The sequence below is a fragment of the Dama dama genome, chromosome 18, assembly GCF_033118175.1.
Source record: "Dama dama isolate Ldn47 chromosome 18, ASM3311817v1, whole genome shotgun sequence".
Lineage (NCBI taxonomy): Eukaryota > Metazoa > Chordata > Mammalia > Artiodactyla > Cervidae > Dama > Dama dama.
The window spans coordinates 60,913,350-60,938,718 of record NC_083698.1 but is presented as its reverse complement, the minus strand read 5'-3'; the positions used below and the strand labels follow the sequence as shown (position 1 = coordinate 60,938,718).

Genomic DNA, 25,369 nt, shown 5'->3' with positions numbered 1-25,369 from the left:
TCCAAGTTACCCTGTGATGAAAATGTCCTAGAGAAAAATGTCCTTCAACTCCCTATATGTGTATGCTAAGTTGCTTCAGTTGTGTCTGACTCTTCAGTCATGTATGACTCTTTGCGGCTCCATGGACTGTAGACCGCTAGGCTCCTGTGTCCACGGGATTCTCTAGGCAAGAATACTGGAGTGGGTTGCCATGCTTTTCTCTGGGGATCTTCCTGACCCAGGGATAGAACCCATGTCTCCCGTGGCTCCTGCATTGCAGGTGGTTTCTTTATCCTTGAGCCACCAGGGAGGCCACTTTATTCCCTATATTAACCAATTATCCCTCAAGATGGATTAATCCCTCAAAGTGATTAAGCACTACATTTTTTTTTCATGTGAGAAGCAAACAATGATAGTGTTTCCAGGGCTGGTCTTATAAGGCCTATAACTTTGTCTAACTCCTTAAAGATTTTGTTTAGATACTCCCCACCCAAGGCTGGATTATGTGATACTCCTGTGTGTTCTGGCATCACCTGTATCTTCACTTTGATAGCCCATTTAATGACATGACAGATGAGACCTGTAACATTCTTAACTTCATCAAAGGACACAATATATTCCTTAGAGTTGTGAATTAGTGTAGCCAATGCAGTATCCCCAAGGGAGAGTAAAGGGCCTGGAACATCGTACATATGCAGGTATTTCTGAATGAATGGCTTAGTGTTAATTTTATGAGATTAAGTCAGGCCTTGTGGGTTGGACCCTAGAAAGTGAGGAAGACAGTGATACCAGTATATGGAAAGGGAAGCACAAAGAGAGAGGACAGTACTAATGAACATTTTCCTGCTTTGTAATTCTTTCCAAAGTCTTGCCTTTATCCTAGAGGAGAGATGAAAAGTCAAGGATGAATTTGGAAAATGGGAGTCTAAAATGAAGGGTAACTCCTGACCACACCCACCTTTCATCTACCCAAGTGGCCATCGTACCTCTGTGGCAGGTTGAGTTCCTTAGGACCAGACTCTGGGATGGAGATTTGGGTGCAGGAAATTTAATGGATGTGCTATGGGGAATAACATCTCTGAGGGGTCAAAGAAAGCATGATTAAGTAGAGAGAGGAATTTGGGTATGTTACAGGCACAACAAAGGCCTTGGCCAGTCCCATTGAGAGCTCATGAGCTGTAATGACCCAGAATTGTCCCAGTTAGGGCAAGAGGCTACATCTTACATTGCTGCATAGAGCAGTCACTGTGATGCAGGATGCCGCTGGAAATGAGGCATGGCCTTGCATGAGGATAGCTGTCTTCAAGAAAGAACAGTCCCTGGAAAGGGGAAGTCATTTGCAACTGTTAAATAAATTCAGCTGTTGACTAGCAGGTGGGAGAAGGTGAAATATAACACAAACAAGATGGTCTCTGCCCTCAAGAATCTTCCAGACATGTGGGCAAGCATTAATGATCACAAATGTGGTAGCTCAAAACAACATCCATCAACTTCTGGTCTCTGGTCTGATGTTTAAAGAGGTTAGAAGTCTTCACTCTTTTCTAACAAGTAAAACTAATGATCAGATTTTCTTAAATCTGTTAGAGAATCATGGTCACAGGGTAAACCACTCACCCAAAAATCAGAGAGATGGGCTGATAAAGACTCAAAACTGACTGAAGCAGAAGCCTTTGTGGGAACCAGGGTAGGATACTTTGCTATCTGCCACCAAGAAAAACAAAACAAAACAAAAAAAAACACCTCTGGTTTTAGAATTCTCATGAGTTGGTTCTGATCACCCAAACAGTCACCCTTTGAAAAAACCAAACTGTCCAGAAATGTAATCTAATCATGGGAGTAAAATCCCTTCAAGTCACGGTTCTACAGGTTTGGGCAGGAAACCTGGGGGCCGTTTTACAATTGTGTCAACCACAGCCATGGTGACAGGCTAAGATACCTGTAAAGAGAGGTCTGGTGGCTTCTTTTGACTTCCTTAATAGGATTAGCGAGTGGGGTGGGGGGAGGTGGGGGGTTTGAGGGAAAGATTTTAGGATGAAGAAATTTGATTGGTCAGCTTTATGGGCTCAGCAGTCTGGCAATTCTAATTCCCAGAGGAGGAGGAATTTGGTTTGAGGTTCTTTTGGGTAATCTGGGCAGAAAAACCAGAGGTCAAGGGAGATAACAGGCTTAATTGATGGCCACAGAATGTAGGCCAGAAATAGAAGACAGAGAAACCTGGAGTGAGGGAGAGGCACAGGAATTAACTTGCAGGGGCTGCAGTGAGTGGAGAGATTCCAGTTAAAGCAGAAAGTGGAGAAAGGCTTTAGTAAGAGGTTAAACATTTAGATCAGCAGTTCTTCAAATCTGGTCCCCAGACTAACAGCATCAGCATTGTTTCGGAACTTGTTAGAAATGCAGATTCCCCAGTCCATTCTAGAATTAGTAAACTGGAAATTCTAAAAGTAGGAGGAGGGCACGAGAGTCTGTTTCAACAAGCATTCCAGGTGATTTTGATGCCCCATAAGCTTGAGAATCATTGATACTCTTCCATATTGTAATAGAATCTGTTTTATCATGAATGGGACTCCAGCAGGAGAAAGGAAATTCCTGAAAGGAAAATTTTCTGCTGCATGCTGAGCTAGAAATGCCAAGGATTAGTGTAAGACATTGCTTGACTTAACTGGCCTTAGGGTTTTCAGAAAGAACAAGTTCTGAGCCATTCCAGCCAGTTGTGTTATTGATACACACTTTTCAAGACCAAGACTAAGAGCAGTTGGAAGAAAAGTTATGACCAACCTAGACAGCATATTAAAAAGCAGAGACATTACTTTGCCAAAAAAGATCTGTCTAAGTCAAAGCTATGGTTTTTCCAGTGGTCATGTAGGATGTGAGAGTTGGACTATAAAGAAAGCTGAGCGCAGAAGAATTGATGCTTTTGAACTGTGGCGTTGGAGAAGACTCTTGAGAGTCCCTTGGACGGCAAGGAGATCCAACCAGTCCATCTTAAAGGAAATCAATCCTGAATATTCATTGGAAGGACTGATGCTGAAGCTGAAACTCCAATACTTTGGCTACTTGATGCGATGAACTGACTCATTGGAAAAGACCCTGATGCTGGAAAGATAGAAGGTGGGAGAAGGGGACGACAGAGGATGAGATGGTTGGATGGCATCACCGACTCAATGGACATGAGTTTGAGTAAACTCCAGGAGTTGGTGATGGACAGGGAGGCCTGGCGTGCTACAGTCCATGGGGTCACAAAGAGCCGGACATGACTGAGCGACTGAACTGAACTGAGGAGCAGTTTACTGAGGGGAGTTGGGGAGGAGTCAGCCTCGCCTACATCAGTTATTCTTGAAGGAGGGGGAAATCCCCCCTAGGGGAAAAGGCAGGAAGTGGGAACAGTGAGTTCCTGGGACCCTGAGTGATGAAAGCAGTAAAAGACTCTGGTGGAGAAGAAATGACCCTTGCTTGTGAGCAAAATCTGGCTCCACTTCAGCTCAGTAAGTACAGACGCCCTCTCCTGGCTGCAGGCAGCGTCTGGCCCTCCTGCCTCAGCTGCAGCAGTCAAAGCCACTATCAGCTGTCCTTAGCCAACAGGAGGAGGATATATTTTGGGATATGGGAGCTGACCCAGTACACTGATTCCTATATCCTTATAATTTTTATGAATCAATTATTCTGGGAATAATAATAATCATGGTACAATGGCAATAAATGCTAAAGACATGGTTGTTCATTGTTATTATAGGCTATCCCAGCAAGACGGTAGGAGGGGTGAATTCACATTTAGAATCAAACCCCATTCCCGCCAGAGATGCTCAGAGGGCTCAAACAAACTTTGTGTGCACCAGGACCCAGGAACCCCACAGAGACTGAGACAGAATTGTGTTTGAGCGTCTCCTGTGGAGGTATGGGTCGGGAAAGCTCTGCCACAGGGACAGAGGCTGTGCGTGTGGGTATGGCTTAAGCCCTCTTGGAGGAGGTTGCCATTAAACCCACCATAGAGCTGCCAGAACTTACACGGGGCTGGAAAGTAGACTCTTGGAGGGCACAACAGAACCTTGTGTACCAGGACCCAGGAGAAAGTATTCCTGCCTTGAGAACCCCATGAACAGTATAAAAAGGCAAAAAGATAGGACACTGAAAAGTGAACTCCCCAGGTCGGTAGGTGCTCAATATGTTACTGGAGATCAGTGGAGAAATAACTCCAGAAAGAATGAAAAGATGGAGCCAAAGCAAAAACAACACCCAACTGTGGATGTGACTGGTGACGGAAGCAAGGTCCCATGCTGTAAAGAGCAATACTGCCTAGGAACCTGGAATGTTAGGTCCATGAATCAAAGCAAATTGGAAATGATCAAACAGGAGATGGCAAGAGTGAATGTCGACATTTTAGGAATCAGGAAACTAAAATGGACTGGAATGGGTGAATTTAACTCAGATGACCATTATGTACTATGGGCAAGAATCCCTTAGAAGAAATGGAATAGCCATCATCGTCAACAAGAGAGTCTGAAATGCAGTACTTGGATGCAGTCTCAAAAATGACAGAATGATATGTGTTTCCAAGGCGAACCGTTCAATATCATGATAATCCAAGTCTATGGCCCGACCAGTCATGCTGAAGAAGCTGAAGTTGAATGGTTCTATGAAGACCTACAAGACCGTCTAGAATTAGCACCCAAAAAAGATGACCTTTTCATTATAGGGGACTGGAATGCAAAAGTAGGAAGTCAGGAAACACCTGGAATAACGGGAAAGTTTGGCCTTGGAGTACAGAATGAAGCAGGGCAAAGGCTAATAGAGTTTTGCAAAGAGAACGTACTGGTCATAGCAAACACCCTCTTCCAACAACACAAGAGAAGACTCTACACATGGACATCACCAGATGGTCAACACCAAAATCAGATTGATTATATTCTTTGCAGCCAAAGATGGAGAAGCTCTATACAGTCAGCAAAAACAAGACTGGGAGCTGACTGTGACTCAGACTATGAACTCCTTATTGCCAAATTCAGACTTAAACTGAAGAAAGTCGGGAAAACCACTAGACCATTCAGGTATTATTTAAATCCCTTAAATTATACAGTGGAAGTGAGAAATAGATTTAAGGGACTAGATCTGATAGAGTGCCTGATGAACTATGGATGGAGGTTCGTGACATTGTACAGGAGACAGGAAGCAAGACCATCCCCAAGAAAAAGAAATGCAAAAAGCAAAATGGCTCTCTGAGGAGGCCTTACAAATAGCTGTGAAAAGAAGAGAAGCAAAAAGCAAAGGAGAAAAGGAAAGATATGCGCATTTGAATGCAGAGTTCCAAAGAATAGCAAGGAGAGATAAGAAAGCCTTCCTCAGTGATCAGTGCAAATAAATAGAGGAAAACAGTACAATGGGAAAGGCTAGAGATCTCTTTAAGAAAATCAGAGATACCAAGGGAACATTTCATGCAAAGATGGGCTCAATAAAGGACACAAATGGTATGGACCTAACAGAAGTAGAAGATATTAAGAAGAAGTGGCAAGAATACACAGAAGAACTGTGCAAAAAAGATCTTCACGACCCAGATAATCACTATGGTGTGATCACTCAGACTCACCTAGAGCCAGAAATCCTGGAATATGAAGTCAAATGGGCCTTAGGAAGCATCACTACGAACAAAGCTAGTGGAGGTGATGGAATTCCAGTTGAGCTATTTCAAATCCTAGAAGATGATGCTGTGAAAGTGCTGCACTCAATATGCCAGCAAATTTAGAAAACTCAGCAGTGGCCACAGGACTGGAAAAGGTCAGTTTTCATTCCAATCCCAAAGAAAGGCAATGCCAAAGACTGCTCAAACCACCACACAATTGCACTCACCTCATATGCTAGTCAGGTAATGCTCAAAATTCTCCAAGCCAGGCTTCAACAATATGTGAACCATGAACTTCCAGATATTCAAGCTGGCTTTAGAAAAGGCAGAGGAATCAGAGATCAAATTGCCAACATCCGCTGGATCATCGAAAAAGCAAGAGAGTTCCAGAAAAACATCTATTTCTGTCTTATTGACTATGCCAAAGCCTTTGACTGTGGATCACAATAAACTCTGGAAAATTCTGAAGGAGATGGGAATACCAGACCACCAGACCTGCCTCTTGAGAAATGTGTATGCAGGTCAGGAAGCAACAGTTAGAGCTAGACATGGAACAACAGACTGGTTCCAAATAGGAAAAGGAGTATGTCAGGCTGTATATTGCACCCTGCTTATTTAACTTATGTACAGAGTACATCATGAGAAATGCTGGGCTTGATGAAGCACAAGCTGGAATCAAGATTGCTGGAAAAAATATCAATAACCTCAAATATGCAGATGACACCACCCTTATGGCAGAAAGTGAAGAAGAACTAAAGTCTCTTGATGAAAGTGAAAGAGGAGAGTGAAAAAGTTGGCTTAAAGCTCAACATTCAGAAAACTAAGATCATGGCATCTGGTCCCATCACTTCATGGCAAACAGATGGAAAAACAGTGGAAACAGTGGCAGACTTTATTTTTTGGGCTTTTGGCCACTTGATGTGAAGAGCTGACACATTGGAAAAGACCCTGAAGCTGGGAAAGATGGAGGGCAGGAGGATAAGGGGACGACAGAGCATGAGATGGTTGGATGGCATCACCGACTCAATGGACATGGGTTTGGGTGGACTCCGGGAGTTGGTGATGGAGAGGGAGGCCTGCATGCTGCGCTTGATGGGGTTGCAAAGAGTCGGACACGACTGAGTGACTGAACTGAACTGAAAATCACTGCGGATGGTGACTGCAGCCATGAAATAAAAAGATGCTTACTCGTTGGAAGAAAAGTTATGACCAACCTAGACAGCATATTAAAAAGCAGAGGCATTACTTTGCCAACAAAGGTCCATTTCGTCAAGGCTATGGTTTTTCCAGTAGTCACGTATAGATGTGAGAGTTGGACTATAAAGAAAGCTGAGTGCCGAAGAATTGATGCTTTTGAACTGTGTTGGAGAAGACTCGAGAGTCCCTTGGACTGCAAGGAGATCCAACTAGTCCATCTTAAAGGAAATCAATCCTGAATATTTATTGGAAGGACTGATGTTGAAGCTGAAACTCCAATACTTTGGCCACCTGATGTGAAGATCTGACTCACTTGAAAAGACCCTGATGCTGGGAAAGATTGAAGGCGAGAGGAAGAGGGGATGACAGAGAATGAGATGGTTGGATGGCATCACCAACTCAATGAACATGAGTTTGAGTAAACTCCAGGAGTTGGTGATGGACAGGGAGGCCTGGTGTGCTGCAGTCCATGCGGTCGCAGAGAGTCGGACACGACTGAGTGAACTGAACTGAACTGATCCCTTCCCCTGAAAACTCAACCAAACATGAAAGAGGTTTATGGGCTTCCCTTGTGGCTCAGCTGGTAAAGAATCTGCCTGCAGTGCGGGAGACCTGGTTTCGATCCCTGGGTTGGGAATATCCCCTGAAGAAGGGAAAGGCTACCCACTCCAGTATTCTGCCCTGGAGAATTTCATGGACTGTACAGTCCCTAGAGTTGCAAAGAATCGGACACAACTGAGCGACTTTCACTTTTTTTCTTTCTTTCATGAACTCGAGACTTCTGTGTGTAGCAGAGACCAACATGTTTTACACTGTTGAGTTAAAAAATAAAAAATCGCAACAATTTAGACAAATGGGTATGGTATGCTAACATTTGTATTAAAAAAGGGAAAAAACATTTGCTTGTGATATGTAAGATGGTTCTGGATGACTTGATGAAAAACTGGTAAAATTGATAGCCATTGGGAAAGGGAACTGAATAACTGGGGAAGAAGAGAGGAGTGGTTTTTATGATTAAAACCATGTATACCTTTTATAATTTTTTTTTTTTTTCTGATTACACCTCGCAGCTTGCAGGATCTTAGTCCCCCAGTCAGTGATTGAACCCGGGCCCTGGTGGGGAAAGCACAGAGTCCTCACCACGGACTGCCAGGGCATTCCCCTTATATACCTTTTAAATTTGGAGGCCTTGAGTATATTATTATGATTTAAAAATAAATGAGTATTTTTAAAATAAATAGCTTTTATTATCCTCAGCGCCAGAGGGAAGTCAAGCCTGAGCTCTCTGGGCACAAGTAGTTCCCCCCGGAAGTGGAACCTGCGGCAGCACCTGGAGAAGCTCCTCAGAGGCTTCCTTCATCTGGCCGCCCTGCCCGAGGCGTTTCTAAGGAGCTGGGACCCACGGGGATCAGCAGGGAGGAGCACAAGGGGAAAAGCTGTCCAGCCTGAAGTCAGGCGTGTCCAGAGCTAGCACCTGGCAGCACACAACTCACATCCTCCCTGGAAGGCAGGTGAGAACCTGCACCTGGGACACCACACGTCTTCCCTTTGGGCGTCTCTCTCTCCTGTTCCTCTCCGACTCCACCTTCCTCCACGGGTCCTCTCATCTTTGGCCACAGTGTTTGGTTTTTGAGAAGAGAATGTTGAACAAGCCAGGCTCTTAAACTCTCATTTGACTTGGAAGAGTTATGCTTTCGTTTTTTCTTCTTTTTCTTTTCTTTCTTCGTTTTCCTATGCTTTTCTTTCTTCTTTTTCTTGTGTTTCTATTTTGAGGAGCTGGAGCTGCTCCCATCGTCATCTGACATTGAATCCTTTAGTAATTGTTTTGATTTTTGTATCCTAAACACATAAGATTGACCAAATAACCATATTCAGTCAGTTCAGTTCAGTCACTCAGTCATGTCCGACTCTTTGCGACCCCATGAACCGCAGCACACCAGGCTTCCCTGTCCATCACCAACTCCCGGAGTTTACTCAGACTCATGTCCATTGAGTCGGTGATGCCATCCAACCATCTCATCTTCTGTCGTCCCCTTCTCCTCCTGCCCCCAATCCCTCCCAGCATCAGGGTCTTTTCCAGTGAGTCAACTCTTTGCATGAGGTGGCCAAAGCATTGGAATTTCAGCTTCAGAATCAGTCCTTCCAATGAACACCCAGGACTGATCTCCTTTAGGATGGACTGGTTGGATCTCCTTGCAGTCCACGGGACTCTCAAGAGTCTTTTCCAACACCACATATTCAACTCAACCTAAAAAAAGTTTTTTAGATAAAAATATAAGAGTAGTGAGGATGAAAATTGTCACAAATAGTCACCTTATTAAAGATAGTACTGATGTTTATTTTCGCATATTTCCCTATTCTTGTCTACATCCATGCCTATTTTACATGACTGTAACCAGTGTACAAGCCATTTTGTATTCTCAGGTGAAGACTAGGTAATCTCCCTCCTCAACAATTACAATTCAGTATCACCAATTTGAAAAAAAACCCTCTTGTTTTTTCACCCTATCTTTATTCATGTCTAATTTTTAACAATAGCTCAGATCCTTAAAGACACTGGAGAAGATAAAGAAAACATAAGAAAGAGACTCAATCACACAGTAGAACTAGATATCACAACATTGGCTGCCAACATCAACTATCTGTGACACGAGTGGGCTTGGCAAACCTTTAAGTTAACAGCTTTAAGTTAACCCAAGTAGAACAGGCTGCCTCCTCATTCCCCACATACTGGTCTTTTCAGGGATTACTCCTATTCTCCAAACATTTCACAATTAAAATACCATCTTTATTAAACCATTTCTCTAATACTGGAATGACTGTTTCTAACTTTGTATGATTTCAGACTTTAAGAAGATATTGTTATCACCAGAACAGTCTCACCTTATATCCTTTTTGTGTCTTTTATTCTCTCCTATGATGTCATACATGGGATCTTCATGTGCCTTAAGGGTGAAAAAGGGTTGGATGAAAAAAGGCTTAAAGTTGGGTTAGGCTTGCTAGGTTGTTAGTTAGTTAAAGATTAAATCCCTAGGTTACTAAAAGCCAGTTATTCTTTTTCAGCTTGGTTGTTCAAATGTTCTAATCCTTCCTAAGGGGCACCAGCACTGCCAACTCACTGAAGCTGTGAAAAGAATTTTCCAAATAGGAAGATATAGGAGGTTTAACCTGGTGGTCCAGTGGCTAGGACTCTGCACTTTTCACTGTGGAGGCCCTAGGTTCAACCCCTGATCAAGGAACAGGATCCTGCAAGCCACACAATGCAGCCAAAAGAAAAAAATACAGGATATAATTTAAGTACCCTTTATTAAGAAATAAACAATAGCAGAATCATGAAATATTATTCAAGGAAGAAATATTGAAGCAATTCTCTTTGTTCTATGTGGATACATGACCATGAAATATTAATAGTACTAAGAAAAACAAGTGAATTATAAAATCACATATAGGGGGACTTCCCAGTGGTTCAGTGGCTAAGACTCCTCTCCCAATGCAGGAGAGGAGTCCTGCATTCAATCCCTGGTCCTGGGTTCAATCCCTGGTCAGGGAACTAGATCCCACATGCTGTAACTGATGCAGCTAAATAATAAATACAAAAAAATAAAATCATATATAAGAATGAAACATTTATAGGTATACAAAAATATATAAGTCCCCCAAAGTCTGGAAATATACTGGAGGTATAGATAATTTTAAATGATTTGAATTACTTAAGAATACATGTATAGGAAATGTTATGGTATGTGAATTATCTTGTTTTAAAAAAGAATAAACATTTATAATAGAAATTTTAGATACTATCAGAAAATTAAATTTTAAAAACATTGATTACTTCACTACCCAGAGATAACAGTAAACATGTGGTGTCTCTTTTTCTTGGTTTTTTCCTTGTTCTGGGGGGTTTCTTTTTTGCCATCCTCTGCAGTCTGTGGGATCTTAGTTCCCCAGCCAAGGACTGAATCTGTGCCCACGTCGGTGAAAGCACCAAGTCCTAACCACGACCACCAGGGAACTCCCTGGTCTCTCTTTTTCAATCATTATTCATAATTTATGAAAAATCATAATAATACTATATAAAACTCTATTACTTTTCATTTACGTTTTCATGAACATTTCCCCATGATATAACACATTCTTCTAAGCCACAATTCCTAATGGCTAAATAATCTGTTACAGTAATTTATGTTGATATTTAATTTATCTTGATATGTTGGACTATTGTTTCCCATTTTTCTTTAGTTTTCATTTTTCTAAACATACAAATAATGAAAACTATCCTATACATACATAAATAGTTGTGTATATACTATGTTCTCTTATACTCTTAAGGTAAATTCTTATAAGTGGGATTTCTGAATCAAAATGAGTATCCTTAAAGTTTCTCGGATTTATCGCCAAACTATGTTCTATAGTGTCTGTAAAAATTGTCACTCCACTAGAAGTGGAATGATTGATGTCAAAATAAGTTATATCAGATTATTAAAATGAAAACACAGCATCTTAAATGTCATAAAAACTGGAGAAAGTTGATTCCAATCTGATTTACGTTGACAACCTCAGTACAGCCAGACAGCTGCATATTTTACTTGATAGAAGCAGTTACTGAATTTACACCCCTGGGAAGTGACTGTTAAAATAATGTGAGGAAATGATAGATTTATTTTACTGTCAAGTAAAGAGTATATACAATTTATATATACATTTCTAGCTTATAGTTTAAAGATATAATCTTTAGGTAAAGCCTGGAAAACTAAAACCCTATTTTAGCTATAAAACATGTTTTTTTAAATACAATAAGTTTAAAAAAGTGATTGAATAAATAACAATGTCTGCTTCAGAAAAAGAATTACTATTCCCAAGGTATAAGCAAATAACACTTTAATAAGAAGTTAATCTTTTGTTAAAGAATCTATCTCACAAATGGACTGGCATAATACCTCATTCTGCTGCACTTCACTTTATTGCACTTGGCAGATACTGCATTTTTTTAACAAATGGAAGGTTTGTGGCAACTCTGTGTCAAGCAAGTCTGTCAGCATCATATTTCCAACAGTATTTGCTTACTTCATGTTACAGTGTCACATTTGGTAATTCTTAAAATATTTCAAACTTTTTCATTGTTGTTACCTTTGTTAGGGTGATCTGTAATCAGTGATCTTTGAAGTTAGTACTATAGCCTTCTGAAGGCACAGATGATGGTTAGCTATTTTTAGCAAGAAAGTATTTTACTTTTTTTAAAAAGAATATTTATTTGGCTGTGCCAAGTCTTTGTTGCAGTACGTGGGATATTTAATTGCAGCATGCTAACTCTCAATTTTGGCATGTGGGATCTAGTTCCCCTGACCAGGGATCGAACCCAGGACCCCTATGTTAGGAATGCAGAGTCTTAGCCACTGGGCCACCAGGGAACTCCCGCAAGAAAGTATTTTAAATTGTTATGTATTTTGTTTTTTAGACAGAATGCTGTTTCATACTTAACCAACTACAGTATAGTGTAAACATGACTTTTATATGTATTGAGAAATAAAAATGTGTCATTCACTATATTGTGATATTCACTTCTAGATATTGCTGGAACCAAACCTGCCTTATCTCCAAGGTGTGCCTGTGACTTAACAGAAATGTGGTTAACACCAGACACTTTGGCTGAATGGCTCTGGGAATGTATTTTATGTGAATTTCCAGTTTACTGATTACAGCCTAATTCACTGATATTCACTGTCTCTGATATATGTAAATTGATATTATGGGGCTCTGCTTACTACTCTGAACTGTTCTAACCTTTGGTTGCCTTTGATAAAAAAAAGGGCATTCTTTGTCCTCTGTTCAGTGACTATTACCGTTTACAGCACCAACCTGAAAGCAAAAAAAAAAAAAGGAAATATTTCTGTAAGATAACAGTTTCCTTTAAAGAAGACAAACAATCGGTAGATCATATCAAAGTTTTTCTCTTAAACTCCAGTTCTAAAAACAAATGCAATCAATGAATGAACCATGTAAGATCCTAAAAAACAAAAGGAAAACTTGTGATTGGGTTATGTCCCAATAAACCCATTGTAAGTTGAAAATATCATAGGTCGAAAATGCACTTTAATGCACCTAACCTACTGAATATCATAGCTTAGCCTAACCTAAAGGCACTCATAACACCTATTGATACATTAGGCTACAATTGGGCAAAATCATCTAACACAAGGGCTTCCCCAGTGGCTCAGCAGTAAAGAATCTGCCTGCAGTGCAGGAGCTACAGAGACACAGGTTCAATCCCTGGGTCAGGAAGATCCCCTGAAGAAGGGCATGACAACCCACTCCAGTATTCTTGCCTGGAGAATCCCACGGACAGAGGAGACTGGTGGGCTACAGTTCACGGGGTTGAAAAGAGACACGACTGAAGCGACTTAGCAATGGCAATGTAACACAAAGCCTATTTTATTGAATAAAAAGCCTATTTTATAATAAAATGTTGAATTTCTCATGTAATTTATAAATGGATGTATGAATTCATTTACATATAATATATCCAAAAAAGCCAAATTGATAAAGACAGTAGATTAATGGCTATCTGGGGCTGAAATGGGGATTAACTGGAAAGAGTCATGAGGGATCTTAATGGGAGGATAAAATTTTCTAAAACTTATTTATGGCAATAAATAAATATACTCAGTAGTTACTAAAAAAAATCACTAAAATGGGTGAACCTCATAATATCTATACTAAACTGTAATAAAGCATTTTTCAGAAGGCCACAAACCCAAATGTACAGAGAAAAGCTGTATGAGTCAAATGCAAAAAAATGTTGTATATCACAATGCAATAAATGTTAAAATGAAGAACAGACACCAGAAAATTCAATTCTAAGGCACCAGAGGGGGGAACTGAGAATCAACTCAATTTTTCTTTGTGGAACCTCCAAAGAGCTCAGGAATTGAGCTCTGAGCACCAGATACTGTTGAAAGTAAGGGTAAAGGAGAAGCTGAAATAACAAGGACTGATGAAAAGTCCAAGGGCAGCTCTTACTAGCCCTGGTAGAAGTTATTGTCTGAAAAAGGTAAATCATAGGATCTCTGGCAAAAGGACATCAGATACACGTGAAGGCAAGGTGTGACAGTAATTACAGAAGATTACGGGAACACATAAAAAAAGTAGACGGCACGATTTCGCAGCCTTTTTGCTCCAATTAGATTCCACAACACTAGCAGCTTGGCCTTCACCCTCCATGGAGGAGCCGCCTTCTCTGGGAAAATACAACCCAGCCCTAGAAGAAAAACCTACAGGTACTGACCTCATAAGTTCCCAGATGGACAGACTAGAAAGATCACCCTCCAGTGAAACTCAACAAGCGCTACTCACACACTTAGAGCTTCCAATCAACTTTTTATCTCCCAGTAATAAGCAAGAATAGCTGTGATTGCCAGTCTTCAAGATGGACACCAAAATCCCTAAAAAACATGCCCTCAGGTATTCCCTGCAATGTTGAATAAGTTAACTGTTGTAACCTAGGTACTGGGAAAGGATGGTGTGTGAATGGAGGCAAAGAAACATGAACTGCTATATTAATCGTATGCATGAAGGATCTCTGTACAAACAAATGTCTTTAAAAGCAGCAGTACCCCTTCAAATGCCATCTTATGCTGGTGCAGTGGATAGTGTGCCCACAGCTCCTCTCAGGTCACCTGGAGAAAACCTTGGTACCACTGATGAGGAGGATTGGCTGAGGCAAGACCCAAGGGACCACCTCCCAATGCATCTCTTGTTCCCCGTGGCATTTCTACATGGAATATCCTTTCTGTTACAGGACTATTACTGAAGCATAGACTCTGCAAGCAGCTACAGTCCTGTGGAAGACCACCGCCCTTGCAGCCAGAAGCCCTGGAGTCAAGGCACTGCTCTGCCACTTACCCTAGACACTGACTAACACGTGGAAGGCAGCTTCCTCATCTATTACCTAGAGATCATGCCCTGACTTCAACAGTGCTGTGTGAGAATGAATTAAAAGAAGTGAACTTATTTGTAAACAGTGGTCTATAACTTGCATGAACTGAGTCTGTTACTTGAAACCCTTCCATGCTCACACTGCATGACTTTGACTTCTTTCCCCAGTGGCATCCAAAGTCCTTTGGTTGGTGTGTGAGCCAGAAATTCCCTGGCATGTTCATTGCCTGGGACATCTGGTATACAGTCTTCTGGCTTAGTCTCATCTTCCTGAAAAAGGAAACAGTGTGTAAGCTCTATAGCAAAAAAACCCACCAGAGCCCTCTCCCACCTGTTTGAGAACACAGCACTGCCTGGCTTTCTCATGGGCTGGAGATCCCTATGTCATCATGTTATCCTCTGAAGAGCTAGAAAGACAAATTATAACTGAGAAAGAAAATATAAGTAACTATTCCAGAAAAGCTGCTGCTGCTAAGTTGCTTCAGTTGTGTCCGACTCTGTGCGACCCCATAGACGGCAGCCCACTAGGCTCCTCTGTCCCTGAGATTCTCCAGGCAAGAACACTGGAGTGGGTTGCCATTTCCTTCTCCAATGCATAAAAGTGAAAAGTGAAAGTGAAGTCAGTCAGTCATGCCCGACTCTTAGTGACCCCCTGGACTGCAGCCTACCAGGCTCCTCCGTCCATGGGATTTTCCAGTCAAGAGTACTGGAGTGGGGTGCCATTGCCTTCTCCGTCCAGAAGAGCTAGCCTACCACAAAAACAAAGTAGCTGTTCTTAGAGAAAAGTCATTAGTGTTTACACAGGGATAATCTGTGAGCTCCAAGTTCTAATTCTAGATCACAAAAATGAGATTCTAAGATCACAAAAAATTTTCTGCTAACTTAGAAGCTTTGTGGAATGAGGCAGAAGACAGAATTAAACAAGTAAGGTTTCCTGGAACAATAAAAACAATGTGTCAGAGTAAAAGATTATTAGACCTTGAGGGCCACTGTCATGGTTTATAGTCTCATACATACTGTACTTGTGATGCATTTCCATGACAGTGTCATGGGGATGGGGGCTGTGCAGTGGGGAGGGAGCGAAGCCAGAGGGAAGGACCTGTTGCAGTAGAAGGAGGTGGGGTTGACCTGGCCCAGAGGCTGCTCCTCCCACTCCCCACCCACCAGCTTTGGATTCAAGATCCTCCCTGAAAGGCCTTTCCTGGCCTTCCAGCGGGCATGGGGATACTGTCTGCTGCTCAGCACCCTGATTGCCCTCTGACCTCTCAAGATGCAGGTCTCCTGCTAGGTGCCTGGATAATAGGTGACACTCAGTGAAGAACTACTGCTAGAGAAGCAGATGACTGTGTGCAAATATACTTTCCCTTCCACCAACACAGCTCTCAGACCCCAGGGTCCTGAGAATGCAAATCATGCCTATGCTCCCAGCTCATTTCCACTTGTTATTGCTCTGCTGAAACTTCCAGAAAAGACTTCTGGGTGCCAAATCTAGAAAACTAGCACCAAATGCTCATGTTCATTTTTAAGTATTAACACACTACCTACTCGCTATTAAGCACACGGTGTGGGTGTTTGGGTTTCATTGTGAATGCCCAAGGGACCAAAAACAAAAATGAGAATGAAAACAAAGAAACAAGACAACGGAACTTGTCAGGTCTGTGCAGTGCTTCTGTAAGAAATATCTAACTGAGGACATCTGGACCCTGTAGCTGGTTTAAAATTGTGTCTTGACTCCAGAAACTTGGAAACACACATGGGAGCTTCACCATTGCTGCACCCAGATGGTGAGAGCCAGGATGACTAATTTTCCACATTTTCTGTAATGAAGATGTGTTACTTTATGACCAGGGGGAAAATGCTTAAAATGTGAACTAGATATTCATATGGGACAATCTCCATAAGTTTAAATTTTTAAAATGGGAGTGAAGAGCAAACCATTATATTTGGTATGTTTTTTGTTTTTTTGGCCACACTAGGCAGCTTGTGGGATCTTGGTTCTCCAACCAGGGATCAAACCCAGGGTCCCGGCAGTAAGATCCCTGAGTTGTAACTACTGGACTCCCAGGGAATTCCCTTGGTATTTTTGTGTATGGGCAAAAGGAGTCATCATATGGCCATAACACACCCACCTTTGTTATTATACATATAGACTGTCTCTGGAAGGATATCTAAAAAACTGGCTTGTCTCTAAGGAGGGGAACTAAGGATCATATAAATGGGAGAGACTTTATTATTCATTCTATTTGCATTTGCATGCACATGTTTTAACTTGCAAAATGCTTTCTAATGACAACAGAAAAGCAAAATCAGTGGTATCTTCATTACAGCTATGTTGGTGTAAGCCCAGATTAATATATTTCTGAAAGAAAACTGAATGTAACAGGGACTAAGAAAAATGGAGCCTGAAATACACTTTATATAGAGGAAGCTCTGCCCCTGAAGACTACATAGTAAACAACCAGGCATGAAGAGACTTGGCTTTTTATGTGTGGAACACTGCTTTTCCAAAGTAAATGCTTAAAATATTTTCTGACAGAAAGTGGGGAGATGATAACAGTTCATCGGCATCCATTCATTAGAAACATTAATGCTATGCCTTATGCATAGAGACCAAAAGGAGACTGCTGGAACCATCATAAATCAACTAATCCAGGAGATTAGATTGAGATTTGAGCCACAAGACTTATACAAACAACAACATATGGCCAACAAACTGAAATCCAAATTACTGAAAAAATATGTAACTACTGATTCCAAAATGAAAAGGAGTGTGAAGGGACTAGACATTTTGAAATCTATTATTAGCAATGGCTTCCCTAAAAAGTCCATTTTACAACTGTTTTCATAAGTTTAAAGGAAGGTGGTTGATGGTTTTTCCTCGGGCTAAACAATTCATTAATTTAACATATTAAAAAAAGATAGTTCTCAATGTTTGAAGTAATATATAACTAGTACACATAACAGAATAATTTAGAAATGGTAGTATGTTTAAGTTTAGCTTCTACGCCATAACAATCAAGAAGTCTACATTTATCTTTGTAGTTCATTCTTTTTTATTTTTTGTACGGCACATGGGGTCTTAGTTCCCCAACCAGGGATCAAACCCGTGCCCCCTGCATTAGAGTCTAAAACCACTGGACTGCCAGGGAAGTCCCTGTAGTTAATTCTTAATATTTAAAAAAGTTCATGAAGGCCCATTATTCTGTCCCATCTAAGAAGCTTACCGTTAAATCAGATGATAATAATTTATTCTGTGTAATAAGACTAAATTAATGTAAGAAGGAATTTCTTCCCAACTGGGTCTGAGAGAAAAAAATCTTTATTCAGCCAAGTATTTCAAATTACTCCTTGTGATTCTGAGTACTTGCGTGGGCTTTCTTTCAGACAGATCCTTCATGTAAGCATACTCCACCCCAAACAATTGTTCCTGCAACAGCTTGTCTTATCTGGGACTGGAAAACAGAGGCAAAATTGGCGCATAGACTGAGAATATCCATTCTACTATGCCTAGTAGCCCAGGAGCACTTAAGTGACAGAGTGGGAACACGGACTGGAGCCTAGGTGGGAGACTCAGAAGTCTTTGAGGGCCTGACTGCTGCTGCTGCCGCGCTGAGTCGCTTCAGTCGTGTCTGACTCTGTGCGACCCCATAGACGGCAGCCCAGCAGGCTCCGCCGTCCCTGGGATTCTCCAGGCAAGAACACTGGAGTGGGCTGCCATTTCCTGGCTGGTATAGGCAAAGAGAGAAGCAAGGTAAAAGTGTAAGAAAATGGGCAGTGGAGATTGAAGAGGGTACATCAGGGACGAAGGATTTCAATTCAATTTCTGAAAAAACAAACTGTGGGGCTTGCCATTTAATATGGCAGACTGAACAACATGCTTTATTTTTTGTTTTTTGTTATAACAACAATAAATTTAAAAGGCAGAAAGTTACAAAGAAATCTTGAGCAGAGACAACATCAGAGGAAGATTTCAACAAATCTGGGCAAGTGCGAGGAAGAAAGAACGGATTTATGCATAGGAAGTTGTCTTCAGGAGATGGGGTTAGGGAATGTGGACATGGAGTGGCTGAAGCCACCAGTTTTTTCCTCCTTCCTTATATCCAGGAAACTGCCCGCCCAACCTGTGAAGGCAGCTGCAGATTAGTGCCCTCTGAGCATAGTTGAGGATGGGGGTGATAGTGAGCATGGGCTGAAATCGATGCTGAATGAAAGTTTGTATCAACTCGAGACACTCAGCCTTCTCCTTTCCAACCCACCCAGAATGCTTGCATCCAAGCATAAATCCCCAGACTGAAGGGTCTGCTCTAGAGAAGCTGAAGAGCCCTAAAAAAAATCTCTACCCACAGCCTGATCTTCCTCTAGTGAGGCTATGCAGTCAGTGAACAAGCACCTTCTCTCTCTGTCTCATACATGGATGCTTGTCAAAGGGTGTTACAGAGCCTCACTCTTAAATATGAGTAGAGACCCAGATATCCAGGCATTAGTGGGGAAAAACTCTAAATGGAAGACAGATCAAAAGAAAAGGCAAATACAAAGGCAATGGAGGGAGCAGAAATCAAAGAAAAATTAATGAGTATCCTCGAAGAGGAAACAAGAAAGGATACTATGGAAAAATAATGCTCAGAATGAGAAAAAGTTCTTGAATTGAGAAATACAAGAATAGAATTTTAAAAACATGTGCAGTAGAAGAAACAGAAGATAAAGATAAATCTACAAAATAGATTGAAAAGTCAAAGGGATAAACAACTGGAGATAAAAGATAATTACAGGACCGACAGAAATCCAACAGAAAGAAAAAGAAAAGGAGAAAAAGAAATCAAAACACAGTATATTTATTTAATGTACCCATAAAATGTCAAAAAATGAAAAAAAAAAAACTGTTGTAAAAAAGACACACATCATCATAAGCTTCAGAATGGCAAAAATAAATGGAAGTAAAGCTGCCAAAGCTTTAAGAGTAGAGTTAAGGCTGAGCAGGTAACCTATGAAAGAAAGGGAATCAAGTGCCATCAGACTCCTTAGCAATTCTGGAAACTACATGCCACCTTCAAAATTGAGTGAAAATAATTTTTGACCTAGAATTCTATACCTCACCAAATTATTAAGTTTAAAGACAGAATAAAGACATTTTCAGATATGCAAGGCATCAAAAAATTTACTTCCAATACACTCTTTCATGGGAAGTTACAGAATGTGCTTCAGCAAAATATGGGAGTAAAGACAGAAGGAGGAACAGATGCAATCCAGGAATGGGATATAAGACAGGATATTGGTGAAAGAAGTTCCAGGATAATGGTTGCACTCCAGGTCTAGAAAGTAACGAAGGATTACTGGAGGATAAAAGATGGAAGATCCAAGTGAAAAATAAGTAATTGATTATCTAGATAGGAACACATGGGGCAAGTATTTTCAGCTTTTGAAGCCTCAGGGGGGAAAAACAGCACTTGATAATAGTATATGAAGTCGCTCAGTCGTGTCCGACTCCTTCTGACCCCATGGACTGTAGCCTACCAGGCTCCTTGTCCGTCCATGGGATTTTCCTGACAAGAATACTGGAGTGGGTTGCCATTTCCTTCTCCAGGAGGATCTTCCCGACCCAGAGATCGAACCCGGGTCTCCTGCACTGTAGGCAGATGCTTTGACCATCTGAGCCACAAAGGAAGTCCCTGGTGTGAAAAGAAGAGAAGCAAAAAGCAAAGGAGAAAACGAAAGATATGCCCGTTTGAATGCAGAGTTCCAAAGAATAGCAAGGAGAGATAAGAAAACCTTCCTCAGTGGTCAGTGCAAATAAATAGAGGAAAACAGTACAATGGGAAAGGCTAGAGATCTCTTTAAGAAAATCAGAGATACCAAGGGAACATTTCATGCAAAGATGGGCTCAATAAAGGACACAAATGGTATGGACCTAACAGAAGCAGAAGATATTAAGAAGAAGTGGCAAGAATACACAGAAGAACTGTGCAAAAAAGATCTTCACGACCCAGATAATCACTATGGTGTGATCACTCACCTAGAGCCAGACATCCTGGAATGTGAAGTCAAGTGGGCCTCAGGAAGCATCACTACGAACAAAGCTAGTGGAGGTGATGGAATTCCAGTTGAGCTATTTCAAATCCTAGAAGATGATGCTGTGAAAGTGCTGCACTCAATATGCCAGCAAATTTAGAAAACTCAGCAGTGGCCACAGGACTGGAAAAGGTCAGTTTTCATTCCAATCCTAAAGAAAGGCAATGCCAAAGAATGCTTAAATCACCACACAATTGCACTCACCTCACACGCTAGTGAAATCATGCTCAAAATTCTCCAAACCAGGCTTCAACAATATGTGAACCATGAACTTCCAGATATTCAAGCTGGTTTTAGAAAAGGCAGAGGAATCAGATATCAAATTGCCAACATCCTCTGGATCATCAAAAAAGCAAAAGAGTTCCAGAAAAACATCTTATTTCTGCCTTACTGACTATGCCAAAGCCTTTGACTGTGTGGATCACAAATAAACTCTGGAAAATTCTGAAAGACATGGGAATACCAGACCACCTGACCTGTTCTTGAGAAATCTGTATGCAGGTGAGGAAGCAATAGTTAGAACTGGACATGGAACAACAACAGACTGGTTCCAAATAGGAAAAGGAGTACGTCAAGGCTGTATATTGCACCCTGCTTATTTAACTTATGTACAGAGTACATCCTGAGAAACACTGGGCACAACCTGGAATCAAGAGTGCCGGGAGAAATATCAATAACCTCAGATACGCAGATGACACCACCCTTATGGCAGAAAGTGAAGAACTAAAGAGCCTCTTGATAAAAGTGAAAGAGGAAAGTGAAAATGTTGGCTTAAAGCTCAATATTCAGAAAACTAAGATCATGGCATCTGGTCCCATCACTTCATGGCAAATAGATGGAGAAACAGTGGAAATAGTGGCAGACTTTATTTTTGGGGGCTCCAAAATCACTGCAGATGGTGACTGCAGCCATGAAATTAAGAGAAGCTTACTCCTTATGACCAACCTAGACAGCATATAAAAAGCAGAGACATTACTTTGCCAACAAAGGTCCATCTGGTCAAAGCTATGGTTTTCCCAATAGTCATGTATGGATGTGAGAGTTGGACTATATAAAGAAAGCTGAGTGCTGAAAAATTGATGCTTTTGAACTGTGGTGTTGGAGAAGACTCTTGAGAGTCCCTTGGACTGCAAGGAGATCCAACCAGTCCATCCTAAAGGATATCAGTCCTGAATATTCATTGGAAGGATTGATGCTGAAGCTGAAACCCCAATACTTTGGCCACCTGATGCAAAGAACTGACTCATTTGAAAAGACCCTGATGCTGGGAAAGATTGAAGGCAGGAGGAGAAGGGGACGACACAGGATGAGATGGTTGGATGGTACTACCGACTCAATGGACATGAGTTTGAGTAAACTCTGGGAGTTGGTGATGGACAGGGAGGCCTGGCGTGTTGCAGTCCATGGGGTTGCAAAGGGTCGGACACGACTGAGTGACTGAACTGAACTGACTGAATAGTATATGAAGCAAATGAAAAATTGAGGCTATTACTATTCAAAAGACAATAGTTATACTAGAAAACAAAAAAATCACACCATCTGACTCAAAAGCTAGCAGCACTGCATAATTATAACAATGTTAGTACTCACATTGATTAGGGAAGTTATTATATCATAATGGAACTCAACTGGAAGGATGGAAACAAAAAGGGCAAATAGGAGAACTAAATCTTTACAAGAAGTTAATAGATAATGTCTGAAAGTGTTGAATGAACAAAAGCAGTATAAGCATACAATTTAGAAATGTGCAGTTAAATCCAAGAAGTGAAAACTAAAAGAGTTTGCACATGGAAGTCTTGGCCCTATTAGGAGTGAACTGGGGGTAGATGGTTGTGCAGGGAACTATGGGGGCGAATGAGGAGAGTGGCAACCCACCACTATTTTTTTGTAGGATTTTTAGTAAATACTATTAATATTTGAGTTTTTAAGCTATATGCAAGTATTACTCTGATATAAATTAAACTTTATGAAAATCAAACACAACTCTGAATTAGAAAAAGCAAACATGTATGTAGCCTAGCCAGTTTTAAACCTGTGAAACTGGAAAAATCCCATTGGTCTGAGAATTGAGAACACCTCAATTCTGCTCTAGCGTTGTTGTCTAAACAGGTCAGTGACTTAACCACTGAGCCTCCATTTTCTCACCTATAAAATGTTATCATCTTTCTCCTGTCTGTGAAAAAGTTCTGTGAGCTTCAAAATAAACATACAGAGTATTAACCACCATCTGGAATCTTATAGTTAAAGATACTGAGCGCTGAGTGGGCCTAAGTCCTGCCTGAGTCCAGGGTGTCCAGAAGGAGCCAGGACTGTGGATGCTAGCAGAATAGCTCCTGTATCCACAACCATTGTTCACTGAGGCAAAATTCAGCTCAAGAGCCACAGTGAAAAGTACAGGTCAGGCTTCAAGGAGGCATGCATTTTGTATCAGAGCTCCCAGAGGCGAAGGAGAAAGATTAACCCTTTGAGGACCTTTCCTGACATGTCTGTCTCAGCAATCATGAGAAAGCAGGCAGTGAGAAGTTGCCCGAAACAAACAATTCAAATAACTAACTGAAAACCAAACTGAGAAAAGTTCCACTTATGAAGCTGATTACAGGATAACAGAAACACGGAAAAGAAAGGGTCGTTAATCCAACTTTCCCACCTGATGTTTATTTAAATCTCCTTTACAACCCACCCTTCTCTCAGTGGTCATCTGGACTCTCCTCCATCCCTCGGGAGCTGGGGGAGCACACTGCCTATTAAGTCAGGCTGACACGGGTCCTAATTCTTCTTGCGCTGGAACTGGCCTAGTAGCTTTCACCCTTAACCCTGGTAAAAAAAAATCCTAAGGACCAGAGAGAACAAGTCTACGCTCTCGTCTACGTGACAGCTCCTTCCGAGTAGTTAGGAGCCAGGCCCTCACCCCAGTTGACTTCTCTTCGTCACCGCACGACGTAACGGGACTGGGCTTTCTCTTCCCTCTTTAACAGCAGGTGAAAAGGATGGGGGTTTTAACCCGTTCACAGCGCGCCCCCTGACCTGAGAGCGGGAAAGACCAGGGCGCTCAGCCGCACTTCTGGGTTCAGTCCCGGAGTCCTGACCAAGCACCGCCGCCGCCGCCGCACGAGGACTAAAACCGCCGCTTCCTGCGGGGGAAGCGCCCGCCGCCGCCGCTCGGGTCCCGGGCGAGGCTCGGCGGAGGAGCCTCCCTCCCTCCCGCCAGCCGCTGGGAGTCTAGGGTCCCGCCGCCGAGATCAAAACCGGCTTCGCGGGGCCGCGAAGACAGCACTTCCTCCCTGCCGCGACCGCCGGGCCTCGCAGCGCCCCCTCCTGCCGCCTCCCCGCGCCCGGTTTCTTCGCCGAGGCCGCCGGTCCCCAGCCTCCGGACGAGCCGGCCGGACTGCCTCCGGGCAACGCAGCCTTAAGTCCGCACTCGGAGCGCCAAAACCCTGCGGTGGGGTCAGCGGGTGCCGCAGGCCGGAGCGCGCCCCCTGGCGACGGCCGGGAGCCCCGGCGCTGAGGATGCTGCGGAGGGAGCTTGAACTCCCACTTGGATCTCTGGAAGTATTTCTCCTGAAGCCTTCAGGGATGTAAGCTGTTAGTTGCACTGAAGCCACCATGCTAAGAAGCAGCCCAAACTGACAAGTGGGAAAGACTGATGGCAGGAGGAGAAGGGGACGACAGAGGATGAGATGGTTGGATGGCATCACTGACGCGATGGATATGAGTTTGAGTAGGCTCCGGGAGCTGGTGATGGACAGGGAAGCCTGGCGTGCTGCAACCCATGGGGTTGCAAAGAGTCGGACACGACTGAGCGACTGAACTGAACAAGTGGGGAGAGATCACCTAAAGAGGCCCTAAGACTCAATAAAAAATGAGATGTCAGGTCAGACCCCACCGCCTAACCACACCTCACCCCTAGTGAGAGGACTCCTTGGTGCATGCCAGAGATAAATCTTAAGTGGCTCACAGCAACCAAGCTAGACCAGAACTGTTTTCCCCATCTCGGGGAGGCTTTGTTGCCAGGCAGTTATGTGCCTAAAGTAAAAGAAAAGAAAATGGAAGAAGGAAAAAAGAAAGAGAAAACAAATAGTATTTAAACCCAACAGGTGACCTTATAGCATGCAAGCAAATAATCTGAAAACGTTAGTATATACTTCTATGCAGAAAGCAATTGTGTTGGATTTCTCTCACTTGCAATTGAAAAAAGTCAATTCAAAGTCAGTTTGCCTAACACAATGATTTGATTTCTCAGCAAGATCTGGAGATTGATAATTACATTTTAGCAAGTATTAGTAAAAATTCTTTTGAAAACAACAGTGGACCAAAATCCAAATTAAAAAAAAATTTTTTTTTCTTCTTTCTGCAGTAGCTCCCTACATGTGGGATCTTAACTCCCTGACCAGGGATGGAAACTGTGCCCCCTGCGCTAGAAACTTTGAGTCCTGACCATTGGACTACCAGGGAAGTCCCCAAATGAAACTGTTCTAAGAAAATAAAATTCAGGAATTTATTGACTTACATATGTGAAATGTCATAGGATAAAACTTCAGGAATGGCTGGATCTAGGTGCTAAAATGTTATAGTTAGCAAGTTCTC

The 25,369-nt window shown here is 42.1% G+C and overlaps 1 long non-coding RNA gene across 2 annotated transcripts; it reads right to left on the bottom strand.

Annotated features, from left to right (window-relative positions):
* Positions 1 to 7,743: 7,743 nt before the first annotated feature.
* Positions 7,744 to 24,155, bottom strand: LOC133072304 (uncharacterized). Of its 2 annotated transcripts, XR_009696687.1 has the most exons (5): positions 23,810 to 24,155; positions 20,730 to 20,936; positions 14,860 to 14,989; positions 9,671 to 9,732; positions 7,744 to 9,035 (listed from the first exon to the last, which is right to left on the bottom strand). It is a non-coding gene; the product is annotated as an uncharacterized LOC133072304 (long non-coding RNA). The 2 variants fall into 2 exon arrangements; XR_009696686.1 differs by lacking the exon at positions 20,730 to 20,936 and having other exon boundaries at positions 7,751 to 9,035.
* Positions 24,156 to 25,369: the final 1,214 nt, after the last annotated feature.